We start from the raw sequence: 17,488 nt of genomic DNA, 5'->3' as shown, positions 1-17,488 counted from the left end.
TGCCACAAAAGACAGTGGTTTTCATTTCTCTGAAGTTTAACATCTCTGAAAAGCATGTATTTAAAGCCATAAAATGTTTCCTTCTTGGGAAGGGGCTGTTGATACCGTTCTTCTCCCATTTTGAGATAGTATTAGGACCGCTTTACATTTGCTGGACTGCAGAAGGTGACAACCTGTGTAGTCTGTTCTTTAGCTAAATTTGACATTGTGCTTCCCATCTTTCCCTAACATGTTTCCATCTGTCTTACACTTTCTTGCATGCCTCTGTGTCTGTCTTTCCACTACCCATTCTGATAGTCTAGTCTATGGATGCACAACTCGCTATATGTGAAGGTACTTCCACAGATCCAGGGAGTAATTGGTCCCTAGATTCTGCTGTTAATGCTCCTTCTCTCCTCTCTAGCCCTCCTGCTAGGAGTCACTCCTTCACTTTTCCTTGAAGGGGAGGGTGGATCACTGCCTATCTGCAGAGGGTCATCCTGATCAAGGTGACCTAAATAAACAAAGCATAGATAGATAGATAGATAGATAGATAGATAGATAGATAGATAGATAGAAAAAACAAACAAACAAACAAAAAAAAAACGAGTGACACAAACTGCATGTGGCTAGCTTTATCTGTATTTACTTTCAGACTGGATAACAGACTACATGATGTCTATCTGGGAATTCTGAAAGAGGCCAATGACACCAATTCATTAAAAGCATAGACATGCATCACACATCTCTTTTGAGAAACAGATAGATAGATAGAAAAAAAGTATTACAAAAACATTTGCATTCACTCACTCAGTTTCTGTATAACATTTGTTGAAACTTCCATTCCTTTTAACAATAGACATTCTCTTTTGATTAGGTGCAAAGCTGAAAAACTTTATCAGGACAAAAGTGGCATACTTCAGAAATTTTCACTGTAATCAGTAGTTGTTACTCTTATGAATGCTTTAATGGTAAGATTCATAAATGTAATCCACAGCTGTATAAGGCTTCTGTTTGGTAATAATCACATACTACAACCTTACGTGATTTACAAACATCCATAACCCGTAAGGCTTATCAGCGTACTCCACTGCATACCTGAAAGAGTTAGGTTATCAAACAACCATAATCCCTAAGGGATAACATCAGACTCCACTGCATACCTGAAAGAGTTAGGTTATAAAGTAGATATGTAAATAAAGACTCACACCGTGTTCAGTGATTCATCTAATATGGTGTTTAAGTGCTGGCAGACTTTATGGGGTTGCAAGTGTGAACTAACTGCATAAAAAACAAAAGCTACATACCAAATGTCCTTGTAACACATGAAGCTGATGGTGTGCTCAGCAGACCATCATCAGTGTTGTAAAAAAAATATCAAAGATTGATCAAAAGAGCCAAAAGCTGTACATTTATATTGATGCCCTTGCAATTAGATGCACCATGCACAGTAAGATAGTGTGACAACCACACTTATTGTGCCTGCTCACACACAGATGTCATAGAGCTCTAGCTAATGGGAACTGCATTTTCACTGGGTCTCCTTTAATTTATATACTGAGCTAATGTTACTTGCTCTACAGTCTTGGCAGCACTGGCAAAACAGTTAGGAATTGTTTCTTTGTTATGACTGCAGAGTAAGGAAGTGTGTAGTCATCCTCACCATATTGACATCTATTGTCTCTACAGACACAAGTATTATCCAACATCAGTGTTCATGTTTATATATAATAGTGCAGTTGTCCAGATGATTTTCTTACATTGTTTTACAGTATGATGCGTTGAGGTTGTACAGGGTAAAGCAGCATAACTTGATCACATTTCTGCATTGCACCTCATTTGTACATCATTTGGAGTAGTCTTATTTCTGTGTAGGACATACTACAGTTACCCCTAGGACTTTTCCATATTGTCACTTCATAACACTCATAGTGTTATTAACTTATATAAAGGTATATGTATTATCAAAAGCTGGCATGGCCAGAGGTCAGGCATGACTCACAGCTGTTGGCAGAATGGTCTATGCACAATTTATATCCATGTCAATGATGGTGCTGTCCCTGTGTGTAGTATAATATTAGGGCAATTCTGTTTTGGGAATCATGCAATGCATTCTGTGCATAGCCCATTTATGGGACTGCACACAGTGTTTATGAATGCCCCTGGCCATACCTACCTGGCTATCTGAGTGATCTTCCTAACTTTGAGTAGCAAAGAGATTTCTAAAGATCTGATGAGGTCAATGCAATCTGGGCTAAAGCACTCATTTTCTCTGTTGAAATGAAGCTTTTCATGGATCAAGAAGAAACAAGCCTGCGGAAAACATTCTTGTTTCAAAGTACTGAATTACTTCACCTTCTAAAAGCTGTTTTCATATGCGTGAATACCTGGTACTTGAGTAGTGCCTCTGAATTATGTTTCCTTTTGAACTGTGTTTGTTTGTCTCCAAATACACTTGAGGGTATGATTCCTTCTGCTACTCACCAAGTGGATAATGTATTCCAACTTTGATTACTTGGGAAAATCTATGGTCTGCCTTCTGATGCTGATGTACTAGAAGCTAGTTTGGTAAAAAGTCATAAGACAGTCTTTCAAAATGCTCTGGGCTCAGGTAGATGCTCATCTCCTTGTGGAAATGCATCTTGCGCCACCACTTTAAGTATATCTCCCTGGGCACTTCTGTGAGAACCGTCTTGCTGAAGGCATCCTGAACAGAGTCTGAATTAAGTACAGTCATTTTTACTTATTCCTCTTGAAAAGAAATCCTCAGTTTTGTCTCAGAAACTTTCCCTCACCAGTAAGAACACTGAATGATTTGACCTGCTCACATTGCTTCATCACTAGCCTTTCTTGGTTTTTTTTCTCCATTAAATTTTGTTGTTTTGTCATTCTGCCTCCTTCTTTCCTAGACGACAGACATTTTATTCTCTGATCACATTAGCTTTTTATCTACACTTGTTTTGTTTCAGTCTGTTTTGGACATAAAACAAATATTCACACTATAATAAGAAAACAGACATTGAAATTCTACTCTTCAGCATGTGACCCATGATAAATATTCTACTTTTGTCTAGGAGTATGCCTACAACTGCAATTTAATGTAACTATCGCTGTCACACGTAGCACTATCACATTTTATCACACTATCTCATCGGCAGCCGGCTCTGACCCTGTATTTCACCGGGCTAATTTTTCTTCACAACTCTCTCTTCTTACACGTCTCTTCAGCACCTTTAAGCAACTAGGGCTTGTATCACATTTTTCTGATAGATTGTTGAGTATTTCCAGATATCAATATCTCTGTATTATGTTTATACCTTACATTTCTATGCATTGTGTTATACTATATTTTTCACAACTATTTCTCCTCACACTGGATATGCATCTGTACCCCGACACTCAACCCCCAAAACTGACCCCCCCTCAGAATCCTTACTCTTCTCCACTCAGTTACTAGTCTATCTTCCCCTTCTTTCTACCACACTAACTTCTTCTGCTGTCACTTTTGCCTGCATTATCCCTACCTTAGGCCTTATGCCTCCTTCATTTACCCTTTAAGTTAATTTCTTCTCACTGCTAATAAAATACTTATATATTTACACTTTTTCTATTCCTACATTCAAACCATTATTGTAAAACATTTTTTTACTTTTATCAAATGTATTCCATGTTATCATCAAAATCATTCTATGTGGTTATTTTATTTTAATGTACTATTACTGTTTTACAGTATATACTGTGTATTGTTGTGCAAACTTTCCTTGTATGTAATTAAATGTGGAGCTTTTCTCATTAGGCCTCCACTGAAAATGGGCTCATTTCAGTCCCAGTGGACTTTCCCATTAAACAAATGCAATAAATAAATAAATAAATATTTGCTTTCTTAGTAATTTTTGTTACTTCCATTGTTGTTAATACTTGTTTCGTGATTAATTGTTTAAATAACTAAATTTTTACTCTACTGGAGCTTTTCTCCCTGGGTCACCTCTGAAAATGGGCTACTTGCCCAGTCAGACACTACCCAGTTAACAAATGTAAATAAATAAATACATTTTAATGTAACTATCACTATCACATTTTACTGTAACTGTCACTATCACACTTATCACTATCACATTTTAGTGTAACTATCACACTTATCACTATCACATTTTAGTGTAACTATCACTATCACATTTTAGTTAACTATCACTATCCCATTTTAGTTTAACTATCACTATCACACTCATCACTATCACATTTTAGTGTAACTATCACTGATAATATTCTGTGATTTCACCATGAGCTGTGTGTAACTCTGTACAGACCTCTTCAGTTGACCATTAGAATGTAGGTAGTTAGGACCAGAGGTCACATATTGAAATTCCTATTGTTCTGCAAATTTCTTGAACTCCATACTAGCATAACATGACCATTGTCAGATATTACCATATCCAAAAATCTGTGTTTTGAAAATGTTTTTTAGCTAGTGCTGTAAGTAGAATGGGGCAAATAGGGCAGTTGCCATGGGAGTGCTGTGACTAGAATGGGGCAGAAGGCAGTTGCCATGGGAGTGCTGTAACTAGAATGGGGCAGAAGGCAGCTGCCATGGGTGAAAGATGTCAGTGGGCATGATCATCAAGTGGCAGTGGTGCAGCCATGCCATATCAACATTGATCTATGAAGCTGTGAAGATACTGTGACTTCACAAATCGATGCCAATACTGCACTTATGGCTTGACTGAAATGCTAAAGTGATTTATGTGGATGATGTTATGTAGTAGTAAACACAGCACTCTGCTTATTACAGTTTTAGTAAGTAGATTTTACAGCTACAGGAAAGCAGTACAACTTTTTTGTTTTTGCTCTTCAACTTTGAAAATAATTTTGTATTAGTATTATTATTATTATTATTATTATTATTATTATTATTATTATTATTATTATTATCAGTATTATTGTTATTATTATTATTATTATTGTTATTGTTATTGTTATTGTTATTATTATTATTGTTATTATTATTATTATTATTATTGTTATTATTATTATTGTTATTATTATTGTTATTATTATTATTGTTATTATTATTATTATTGTTATTATTATTATTATTGTTGTTGTTATTTTCAGCTCCATAACTTTAATTTGAAGGGATGCCATTAGGGGATTTGCACAAGGTGCCAGGTGAACTAGCTAGAGTTTTGCTTTTAGTGCATTAGTCCCAGCTCTGCTTACAGCATCTGTAACTTCATGACCTTAGGAAATGTTGAATAATGATCTCACACATATGTGCACACACTCTTCAGACTGACTCCAAAAATATGATGCAACACAATTCCATGGGTGCAAAACCACAGGACTTTATTAACAAAACTCAAGTACTCAAGTTAAGCCACCTTTAGCAATGAAAGACTTTATCAGCACTACATACCCACAGGGCAGGTTAACTTAAATAGCAAATAGTCACACAACCATTTAAAGACATATGCACCATGCTTACATAAAAAAATATTTGTATATAAATTGAAGCAAATTTAGATTACAGCTTAGTTGCATGTAGTTTAAATAAACTAATGAATGAAACACTTTCATTTATTCTTGGTTTGGCAGTAGCATCAGCTTCTAATTGCCATAATAACTCAGCATAGTCAAGTTTCTCACACCACTGGTCACCACTCGGATGTCTATCATCTTCTTCATCTAAAATCATAAATAAAAATTCCTTAAAGCCAATACAAACAATTGAATGTTGGTATAATGCATTTTTAAACAAGACCTTATACTGTCATATAAATGTTCTGTAATATGCTCTTGAATGGTCCTTTTGGTCTTTCCCAAATAAAAGCTTGTGCATGTTTGACAGAGTACAACGTATACTACACCCTTTGTTGTAGAACAATTATAATAGCCTTTAGCTCTAAATGTGTAATTGCCCAGGGAACATACATCACTATTTAGTATATACTTAACATAAATACCAGTCCTGTAACATATGTATCATTGTATGGTCATGCATGAAAATGTGCTTTTAAAATAATTATTTCAATTCAAAAAGATGATTTTAGAAATAGCATATCCTAGTTCCATGTTCAATAAATTACATAATGAAATTCTTCAAAATGTAGTAATGGTATTATTTCCCCAAATCTGGTAGTAGCAGAAATGATATTGCTAGTACTGATTTGAATATATGTGACTTTTCTAGGAATATGGTATTAACATTTAGCAATGGCTGCTGTGCTATTACTGCCACTATTAGGAAGGATTGGTCTTTATTACAGGCAAATCTTTTGATAAAAATAGGACGGTATTTTCCCTATCTTTCAATTTTAAATGGGGGCCTAATTTAAAAAATCTTGTGGAGTATAAGAAAAAAATATTTGCCCCACATAATAAGATGGGTACATTTAAATGCCAATCATGTAATATATGTAATTATGTATTAAATAGTGATGTCTGTACACTGCATGCTGGAAGCTTTTAGTTGACTGTCTAGATGTTTTTGGTAGAAGTCAGTTGCTCAACATCTCTCTAGATGTTTTTAATAGAAGTCAGTTACTCAACATCTCATCTCCACTAACTGTATTCCACGACTCCAGAAGCAAAACCACCAACATAATTTTTAAGCACCAGAAAAGTATGGATCCTGATTAGGGTTGCTACCTACATAAGAGGCTAAAATGTCTGTCCACCCCCACACACACATACATACACATTCTGATGACTTAATAGGCACTGGTTTTTATTTCATACTTCTCTTTCATAGTTAGGTTTCTTAAATGAGTTAATCGACAATATCAGCAGGTTGCAACATGTTTAATATTATTTTAGAATGTTCTTAACATTTCAAGTAATCATCATATTTGCTGAAAGTATTATAGGTTCATAGGTAGGTACTAGGTTATCTGCCCAAAGGCATTTATAAGCCTAGCTGGAATGTGTTGGCTTTCGCCGCCCCCTTAGATTAGTTCCCTGTGCCTCTGTCCAGCAGAGCCACTGAAGTGATTCCCCAGGGTAAACTTTCTGTTTCCCATCCACTCGTCAAGGTTTCTCTTGAAGAGTGTTAGTGAGGAGCTCTGCCTAATGTAGATTGGAATCTTGTTCCAGAGCATGGGAAGTCTCTGGGACAGGAATCTATCCCTCCAGCACGTCCTATTTATCGTTGTGGTGAGGTTTAGATCCCTAGAGCATGTGGTTCGAGAGGATATGGTTTTCTTTAGGTGGAGCATGTCCATCAATTCTGGGTTGGACTTGGCCTTGTATGTCAGGCAGAGATCACCCCTGAGTAGGCGGTATGCATCCGAGTACAGCTGGAGTTTCTTCAGTTGAGCTGCATAGGGCATCTGTTTGAGGCCAGTGATCCTCTTGGTGAGGTACTTCTGTGGTCTTTCCAACTGTTGCAGGTGTCTTGTAAGGTACATCCCAAATGGGGTGTTGTACTCTATGATGGGATAAACCAAGGAACACTAAAATACAATGAAGCAGTGAGGATGGGGAATGAGTACATATTTGTATTCCATTGATTTTAATATATAACTGCTATTTAATTAGGGTTGCCACCTGCCTTTGTGGTGAAAACCGGAATAAAGCCACACCCCTCGCGTCACCAGTAACCCTGCCCACCCACCCCTCCCTGCCCACATTCCGCCCATTTTGTGATGTCACAATGACACCACTCGGCGGGGAACGCCATCTTTTTCGTTCCTGCTGACTGCTTTCGGCTGATTTACTATACTTTTCTGTAAAAAAAGCATAGTAAATCAGCCGATTTACAAACTCCGATAGTCTGTTTCCTTTTTAAAACAGAATACCGGAGTTTGTACAGTGTTTTCCGGACTACCAGAGAATCAGTTTGATTTCTGGATAGTCTGGAAATAAAACAGAGGGGTGGCAACCCTATATTTAATCCATGTTTTGTAAAATATAACTTGTATTTTCTTGCATCTAGTACTTGTTCATGCCCACAGTATTGTATTGAAACAAAGGCTATTTATATATTATTTTAAATAGAAAATACAACAAGTGCAAATGGGAGATAGACCAATTATTTTGCTGTCATAAAAGAAAAGCTCAGATTTTTACAGCTTTGTGTACCTTTGATGAGATGCAAACATGAAGAGGGTTTGGTTAATTAAGCTAATTGTCTGCTAATGGCATCATTTCACACATGGGCTGATAACTAAAAATAAGACAGTCCTGACAACAGAACATGATTATAACTTACAAACCCAACTGATGATGTATATGAAAAAAAAATGTATTTCAGAAATGTGTGGAATTCCGAGTAGCTAAGCCACGGTGGTGCAGCGGTTAGCATTGTCGCCTCACAGCAAGAAGTTCTCCCGTTCGATTCTCGGCTGGAGCACCTTCTTTGTGGAGTCTGCATGTCCTCCCCATGGTCAAGTGACATTAAAGACATGCAGGTAGGTGTGAGCGTGAATGGGCATGCCTTCGTTGAAGGTTGGGCATCGGGCGGCAACTCGGCACCGTAAAAATCCACCTGCTCATCATGAGCGGACTGGAGTTCCGCTGTGGTGACCCCTAACTGGGAAAAGCCAAAAGTTTTTTTTTTGTGGAATTCATAGTAACTGCAGATACCGGACAAGAATTCACTAAACTGGAATTCCTGACAGACGCACTAAATTCTTGCCTGCTGGGGAAAACACTGGACTGATAGCAATTTTAATCTTCATATTTAAGATTTACATTCAGATAAAGAAATACAATACAACTATTACATACTTACCTCTGGTGTTCATAGGTTCATAGATAACTACTAGGCTAGCTGCCCTTGCAGGCCATTTTAAGCCTGGCCAACTTCCTTTTTTGTGCTTGAATTAACCTGTCCCATTTGGTTATAGATTGGCTTTACCTGTCTCTTGGTTGATAATTATATATAACTCCTAATGAAAATAACTGTGATCATAACACAGATAATGTGGGGGGAGCCATGCATGGGATAAAGCATTTAAGAGCTGCCTCTGTCTATAGTAGCACAGGGGTCAGTACTGGGGTAAATTGGGGTAAATTTTCTGACACCAATCCATAGCTCTAAGTTGCACTTTAATATGGAAAGGGGTGAACTTTGTTTTATGTGGTTGGGGAGTACGTTCTAGAGCTATCATCTGCAAGATATACCTGCCCTTCCACACCATTCTGTTGATGTTGCAGTAGAGGCTTTAATTCCTAGACTGAGTATTTATGATGCCAGTTGACTTTCTGGTGTGCAGTAAATCTGTCAGTATTGGGCCAGAGGATGCCTTGTATGCCAGACACAGGTCATCTCTCAGTAGTGTAGCTGGCATGGGTTGAAAGGAGCAACTGACCCATGTGCAAATTGCAAGAGGGAGTGATTTAATTGACCATCCATCATCCTAATCAGTCTTAATGTAATATACTGGCTTTTAAAAGTCAGTATTACAGCACTGTAGCACTCTGTGTGTGGTCTAACTGTAACTACTGCATGCTACATTGTACCAAGCAGTTTGCTACAGTTTAAATGTAAAAAAAAAAAAAAAAATATATATATATATATCTATATCTATATATATATATATTTTTTTAAAATAAAACCTGACTGCTGTAGCACTCTGTGCAGGATATAAACTGTAGCAACTGCTTGCTACATTTGTATCAAGCAGTTTGCTACAGTTTAAAATAGTTTTTTTTAATAACTAAAACTGGAACATCCTAGTGCTCTGTGCAAGATATAAACTGTTGCAACTGTTTGCCACATTTGTAGCAAGCAGTTTGCTACAGTTTAAATGTAAAAAATATGTATCTTTAAATAAAACCTGAGGACCATAGTGCTCCATGCAGGCTGGATATAAACTGTAGCAACTGTTTGCAAAACAGTTTGTTATTGTTTAAAAGAAAAAATATTTCTTCTTTATTATTATTATTATTATTATTATTATTATTATTATTATTATTATATAATGTAAGGAAGGAAGGTTGGGAGCAGGGCACATAAACAGAACCTGAATGGCTGGGGCAGGGCGGGCATGTCCTGTATCTGACCACCTGATTGGTGTGTGCCAGTAAAAGGAACATGCCTTATTTATTTATTTATTCATTCCAGTTTGATGACTGGGGAAGTCCACTGGGCCTGGGGAGCCCATTTTCAGTGGAGACCCAAGGAGAAAAGCTCCAACAATAGCATAAAATACAATATATAGTGAAATAAAGAAAATACAGTAAAATATGTAGAGAAAATATACAGTAGATGCAAATACAACTATCTGCGTATCAAAGAGCAGTATTTGCAAGAATGTTCTGAGAAAGGCAATTGTCAGATATACAGTAGATATGAAATACAATTATTTACATATCAAAATAATATCTACAGTAGCTGTGAGATAGTTATTTACATATCGAAGAATAGTATTTATAGGATTGTTCTTAGAAAGGCAGATGTTGTTGTCAGATTGTAGACAGTAGTTTGTCTGAGGCCTTCCTATAATAAACTAAAGATAGAAATACAAGTAGTAGTTAGTGATTGAAAAGAACATTATAAGAAAGTGGAATTTAAGCTTAGAAATAGGAGGGTTTAAAGGAGGGATAAGCTAGGTTGGAAGGATGCAGATACATTTACGATTAGAGACGAGATAGGAATGAAGTTGAGTCTTAACATTTTTATGTTTAGCAGTGTTCTTGGGGTAGAAGGGAGGGAATTCCATTTTTTGGCTAAAGAGAAGGAGAGAAGTAGATGTCCTGGCGGATGCTTAGGTTTGGAGACAGTGATTAGATTTTAGTTGGCAGACCTAAGAGTTCTGTTGGGGGTGTAGGGGAGAAGGATGTTTGATGGGGCAGGGAATTTGGATGGGTTAAAGAGTAATCTATGAGCTGTTAAGAGCTGGAGGTAATCTAGATAATATGGAAGTTCTAGCTAATGAAGAGAGTGAAGAGAAAGGCAGTGGTGTGAGGAGTTTTTGGTGTCAATGGGAAATTTTGAAATTTTGTTATAGCAACTCTTTAATTTGGAAGTAATGGATATTGATAGTTTGGTTAGAAGAGGTGCGCCATACATTAGAGAGGGAAGGAGGTAAGTGGATGCCAGAGTATGTCTGGTATGGGGTGTTAGGAAGCGATTGTTCCTATATAGCATCTTTATGTTTTGCAGAATATGGTATTCAAATTTCAGATGATCATCTATAGTGACACCTAACAGTTTAGCATGGAGAATGATTTCAATAGGAGAATTGTTTTGGCTTACCACTTTGAAAGAGGTTTTGTCAAATGGGAAGGATTTTGATGGTAGGAAGATTAGTATTTTGGATTTGTTAGCGTTTAAGGCGAGATGATTTTGGTGCATCCAGGCCTCGGTGGTTGAGAAGGTGCACTGGGTCTTTGCTAGGAGTTCAGGGAGGTTAGTGGTAGAGTAGACTAAAGTTGAGTCATTTCCATATTGGATTATTTTGGTATTGGGTATAGCTGAGTGAAATGTATTTATGAAGATGTTGAACATAGGATCTAGGATAGATCCCTGTGGAACGCAGGTAGGGGTAAATAGAAAGAGAGAGATACCGTTTTTCCATTTCACAGCTTGGGATCTGTCAGTCAGGTAACTTGAGAACCAAGAGATGAAATTTTGGGAGAGATTTAGGTTAGAAAGATGATTGAGTAGATGGGTATGGGAAATGGTATCGAATGCCTTGAAGAGATCCAGAAGCACAGTGGAGACTATTTCACCGGAATCTCGGGCATGGTTGACTATATCTAAGATGGAGAGCAGAGCAGTTGTAGTGCTGTGCCTGGGATGGAAACCATGTTAGGTTGGGGTGAGGAGTTGGTTTTGAGTTAGGAAAGGCATGAACTGGAGATGGACGCATTTCTCTAGGAATTTGGAGATGGGAGAGAGTATTGCTATCGGGTGGAAATTAGAGATGGTGTTGTTTTTCCCTCCTTTTTGAAGAGGTAGAGTGTAGGCTTTACGCCAGAGTTTGGGGACATAAGATGCTTGTATGGATCTATTTACTAAGATGCTAATGGAGAAAGCAATCCCATCAGTGGCAGATTTGAGAAAAAATGAAGGCATGTTATCTGGAGCATTAGAGCATGGTTTTAGTTTGAAGAGAAGTCTTTTTATATAATAAGTGGGTATGGGTTTGAGGCTGAAGATAGGGGGGAGTTAGGTTTAGTTGGTGTGACAGTAGAGACACAGGAGGTAATGTTAGAGTGGAGACTGTTATTGGGAAAGGTTTTGGTGAGTTCTGAGATGGTGTTGATAAAAAAAAAGTTGAAAAGTGAGGCTAACTCTTGATCAGATTTACTGGTGTCAGGACATGGATTATTTTTGGTGCAAGGATTGAGAAGGGTATTTATACAGTTCCAGAATTATCTGGGGTTTTTAGCATGATTGGATTGGAGTTTGATATCATATGATTTTTTTGTCACTAATTATTTGTTTTTTCACAGTGTTACGGAGCTGTTTATATTGAAGGAGGGTATTAGGGAGTTTATTTTTTTTGGTATTGCTCCAGTATTTGTCTCTTTGGAGCATTAGTTGTTTGGTGGTTTTGGTTAGCCATGGGGCGCTAGTGGTTTTTATTCATTTTGTCCGAATTGGTGCTAAGGAATTTAGAGTGTTTAGAAAAGTAGAGTTAAAATGATCAACGGCATTATCAAGAGGTAAAGGTTTTAGGATGTTCCAGTTCAATTACCTGTTTAACTGTTGTAGGCTACACACTCAAGTGTGATAGCCATTTCTGTGCATTTAAAGTGTTTTTTTTGATTGTATCTGCTTTATTTTCTGAAAAAAAAAAAATATATATATATATATATATACTTGTTTTCCCACCTTGCTAAGCTAGTTTAGTCCAGTTTTCAGGTTAGTGCTGAATTCAGGGCTGTGTTACAAGTTTCTGTGTTTGCCCATACCTTACTTGGATAGAAGGAAGTTTCTCTGTTCACCCCCCCCCCCTATACTGTAGAGAAGGACAAGGCTCTCTATTCAACCTTACCAGCCAATCAGTAAAACAGTTCACTGTACCTATTCAGGCATGTCCAAAGGACAGTTTCAGGTGTACTCTCCAGTCCAACTGGTGAATCTGGGCATTTTGAGGCAATGTTACAATTGCCTCATGTACACAGACAACCCTCTCCTCCTTCCACCAAGCACTAATACATGTGAGAGATGCAATTATACAGCTAAAGTGGAGGCTAAGCTCTCTCAACCCAAGACTGGACCAGACAGTCAATTGGAGAAGGGAATTACTTGCATCACACCACCAGTCTGACATAGACCTATAAAACCAGCACTGGCAAAAACACACATAAATACACAAAAATGTACTCGGAGGCTCTAAATAAAAATCTGCAAAAGCAACAGAGACCTCCAAAGTAGACATCAAAGCAACCTCCACCCCCTAACACAAACCGTGAAACACATACCTCACAAAACCAGTGTGCCACACAATCACAGCCCTTAAGGCAAAATAACATACCCAACACACTAGTAATAGGTGACTCTATAGTCAGGTACGTTGACGTCCCACTCACTAGGCTGAACAAGGAGAAGGTTACTGTTAGTTGCCTGTCTGGTGCCAGGATCCGCCACATAACACAAGCACTCAGGTCACTCCAGAACAAGTATAAATATGACTCTGTCATTGTCTATGTCGGTATGAATGACCTGAGCCGTACCTCCTCGGACTACATGAAAAGAGACATGGAGGAACTCTCTAATCACCTAGCCCAGGCTGGTATGACCCTGACCCTGAGTAGCATCCTGCCCTCACCAAGAATGATACTGCGGTATAGAGAAAAAATGATCAATTTCAACAATTGGCTAAGCTTCTGGTGTCATTCAAAGGGGACCAAGTGTCTGTCAGCCTGGGATGACATGCTCCACAAGCCACGCTGCTTTGCTAGAGACGGCTTGCACCTGTCACCCTTAGGCTTTCAAATACTGGCCAAGACTCTTGCCACCCCCATAGTGCCTTTTTTAGGCAAGGCTCAAAAGACAAACCCACCGCTGTAAATAACACATGTAACAAAAAACTGAGGGTAATGCTGCTCAATGCCAGAAGTCTAAACCTCAAAATGCACGCATTCGAGGCACTCCTCAGTATGGAAAAAATTGATATATGTGCAGTAACAAAAACCTGGTTTAAGGCTCCAGAGATCACCCCAGCACTACCAGGCTACAACTCATACCATACATTTTGGCCACAAAACCTGGACCGAAATACAAAAGGCAGGGGAGTATCCATATTCATCAAGGATACCCTCACCTCCAGGTTAGTGGCACAGCACGATGCTTCAGAGATCATCCACGTGCAACTAACAATGGGCAAAACTGCTATTCAAATTATAGCTTGCTAAATATCATCCACCATGTCCCAGGACCCCCACTCCGCATTCCTGGAAACACTGGGAAACATAAAGGTCCTACCAAACACCCTGATATTGGGTGACTTCAATTATCCAAACATTAACAGGGAAAACTACTCATGTACGAATTCCCTGGCTCAACATTTCCTAGAATTTATAAACTCAAATGCCCTGGATCAACTAGTTAACACCCCCACCAGAGGTGACAACATATTTGACCTGGTCATCACCAACATGGGCGACTGGTGTTCCACACCGGAGGTCAACCCCTCGCTGGTTAGATCTGACCATAAACTAATCACTCTGGATATCCACATTCCACCACCACCCCCGGTCAAAGAAACCACCGTGAAAAACTTTTCAAAAGCAAACTTCATGTTACTTAAGACTGAGGTGGGAAGTTTCAAAGCCCCCCATACTAAAGGATAACGCTGTCCAAGCTGCAAAATCCTTTACTAATGCACTCTACGGGTACCTACAAGAATGCATGGATCATGCTATCCCAAACAAAACCAAGACTCACTCCTCCAAGAAAAGGAAACCAGTCTGGTGGACCCCTGCCATAAACAAGCTATACAATAGAAGGAGGAAACTAGTACAGAAAAGAGTAAAACCCCATGAAGGGAAGACATCCCTGATCAGTATCAGCAAGAAACTACATTCCCTCATAAAATCATCCAAGGCTAGCTTTGAAAGAAAAATTGCCATGGACTCCAAAGATAACCACAAGGCATTCTTTAGCTATGTCAAGAATCTAAGTGGCAATTCTCAGATCTGCTCAGAGGTAGTGCAGAATGGCACAAAATACACTGAACCGACCGATATAGCCAACATTCTGGGAGACAGGTTCACTGCAAACTTCACCCCCCTCTCACCCCCAAAGGGGCCTATAACTATACCAGAAGAATGTAGTGCCCCTGAAATCACAGACACTCAGGTTAAGCCAAAAACACAGCATCAATGTGACCAGACGATGTCCCAGGCTGCGTCCTACACAAGCTCAAAGATGAACTAACCACTTACCTAAATGCACTGTTTAAACTCAGCCTCTCCACAGGCTATGTGCCCACAGAGTGGCACATAGCAACGGTTATTCCACTCCACAAAGGTGGAGCCACAATGGACCCTGGGAACTATCGCCCTATAAGCCTGACTAGCTTGGTCTGCAAAGCTATGGAGCGCATCATCATGGATCTCATTAACAGAGACATTGGAAAACTCCAAACATTGGACCCAACCCAGTTTGGCTTTGTTAAGGGCAGATCATGCCTCCTAAACATGGTGGACTTCTTTGAGACAGTTACCAAGGTTATAGATGAGGGAAAGGTGGTCCACACAGCCTACCTAGACCTCGCAAAGGCCTTTGACACCATTCCCCACTCAGGTATTATAGACAAGTTTACCAGCCTGAACATAAACCCCTATGTCATGAGATGGGTTGCCAACTGGCTCACGGACAGAACCACATAGTAAGAGTTGCAGGAGCTAGGTCTGACTCTAAAACAGTTACAAGTGGCATTCCCCAGCGCTCAGTCCTAGGACCCCTGCTGTTCGGCATATACTTCTCAGAGGTACAGGCAAGCACAGGAGGACTATGGCTCACCAAGTTCGCAGACGACTGCAAACTCAGGGCTATAATTGACTCTCCGGCTGACACAGACATCCTCCAAAAGGGTCTCACTGAGACAGATACCTGGTGTCAAAACCATGGTCTCAAGCTAAATGCCAAAAAGTGCATAGTCATCCCCTTTGGAAAAAACAAAGTACCTACAAACTACCTCATAGGTGGTAGCCCCCTAAATACGGAAGACATAATAAGGGATCTGGGGACCCAAGTAGATAGTAACCTCTCCTTTGATAATCACATTGTCAAAGTAGTTAGAAAATCCTTCTATGTGGCCCACCTAATCACAAAAGAGCATGCATCCAGATCGAAAGAGGTCATTGGGCCCCTCTACGCATCACTCATCAGACCCATCATAGAGTACAATGCCCCATTTGGGATGTACCTTACAAGACACCTGCAACAACTGGAAAGACCACAGAAGTTCTTCGCCAAGAGGATGACTGGCCTCAAACAGATGCCCTATGCAGCTCGAATGAAGAAACTCCAGCTGTACTCTGTTGCATACCAACTACTTAGAGGTGATCTCCGCCTAACATACAAGGCCATGTCCAACCCAGAATTGATGGACATGCTCCACCTAAAGAAAACCATATCCCCTCAGCCACACGCTCCAGGGATCTAAACCTCACCACTACAATAAATAGGACGTGCTGGAGGGATAGATTCCTGTCCCAGAGACTTCCCATGCTCTGGAACAAGATTCCAATCTACATTAGGCAGAGCTCCTCGCTAACCCTCTTCAAGAGAAACCTCGATGAGTGGATGGGAAACAGAAGGTTTACCCCAGGGATCAGTTCAATGGCTCTGCTGGACAGAGGCACAGGGAACTAATCTAAGGGGGCGGCGAAAGCCAACACATTCCAGCTAGGCTTATAAATGCCTACGGACAGATAGCCTAGTACCTACCTATGAACCTATTTGTTTGAGGGAGTTAGAGAAATTGCTAGGGTCAAAATTATTTAGGCTGCGAGTTTGTAAGTAGTGACGTTGGCGTGGGGAGGAGGTTGAGCAAAGGGCATAGGCAGGGAGGTGGTCACTAATGGAGTCGGGAATGGTGCCCGAATTAGTATTTTTATTAGGGTGGGATGCTAGGATCCAGTCAAAGGTAGTACCTAGTGAGCTATTTTTATTGGGGCTAGTTATAGAGTAAATTATTTGGCTGAAGTTAAAAAGGTTGATGGATTGGGTAGGAGCAGTGTTATTGATATTAGTCCAGTTTACGTTTACATCACCAAGTATATAAGTATCATTTATTTGGGTTGAGGCCCATAGGAGGATATCTTCAAGGATTGGGATTTGTTCCCAGGTGGATATATAGAGCGATAATGCAGAGACTTTTATGTTTCTTCATTTTTAGAAAGCAAGCTACTAGTTCAGCTTTAACGAATTGAAGGAAAGGATTTGGGTATGGAATTACAGAGAGTGAGTTGGAGTAGATTAGAGCAACTCCACCACCTTTTTTTTTTGTTTGCTCAATCATTTCTAGGGGCTTGAAAGCTCTTCACTTCAAGAGCTTAGGGCTGGTGCAGATTATGAAGCATCCTGCAAGCTTTTCAGAAGTCCTTT

Source organism: Protopterus annectens, chromosome 15.part0 (assembly GCF_019279795.1).
Source record: "Protopterus annectens isolate FY-2018-M chromosome 15.part0, PAN1.0, whole genome shotgun sequence".
Taxonomy (NCBI): domain Eukaryota; kingdom Metazoa; phylum Chordata; order Ceratodontiformes; family Protopteridae; genus Protopterus; species Protopterus annectens.
The sequence above is the reverse complement of the archived record's forward strand: the minus strand, read 5'-3'. Positions refer to the sequence as shown.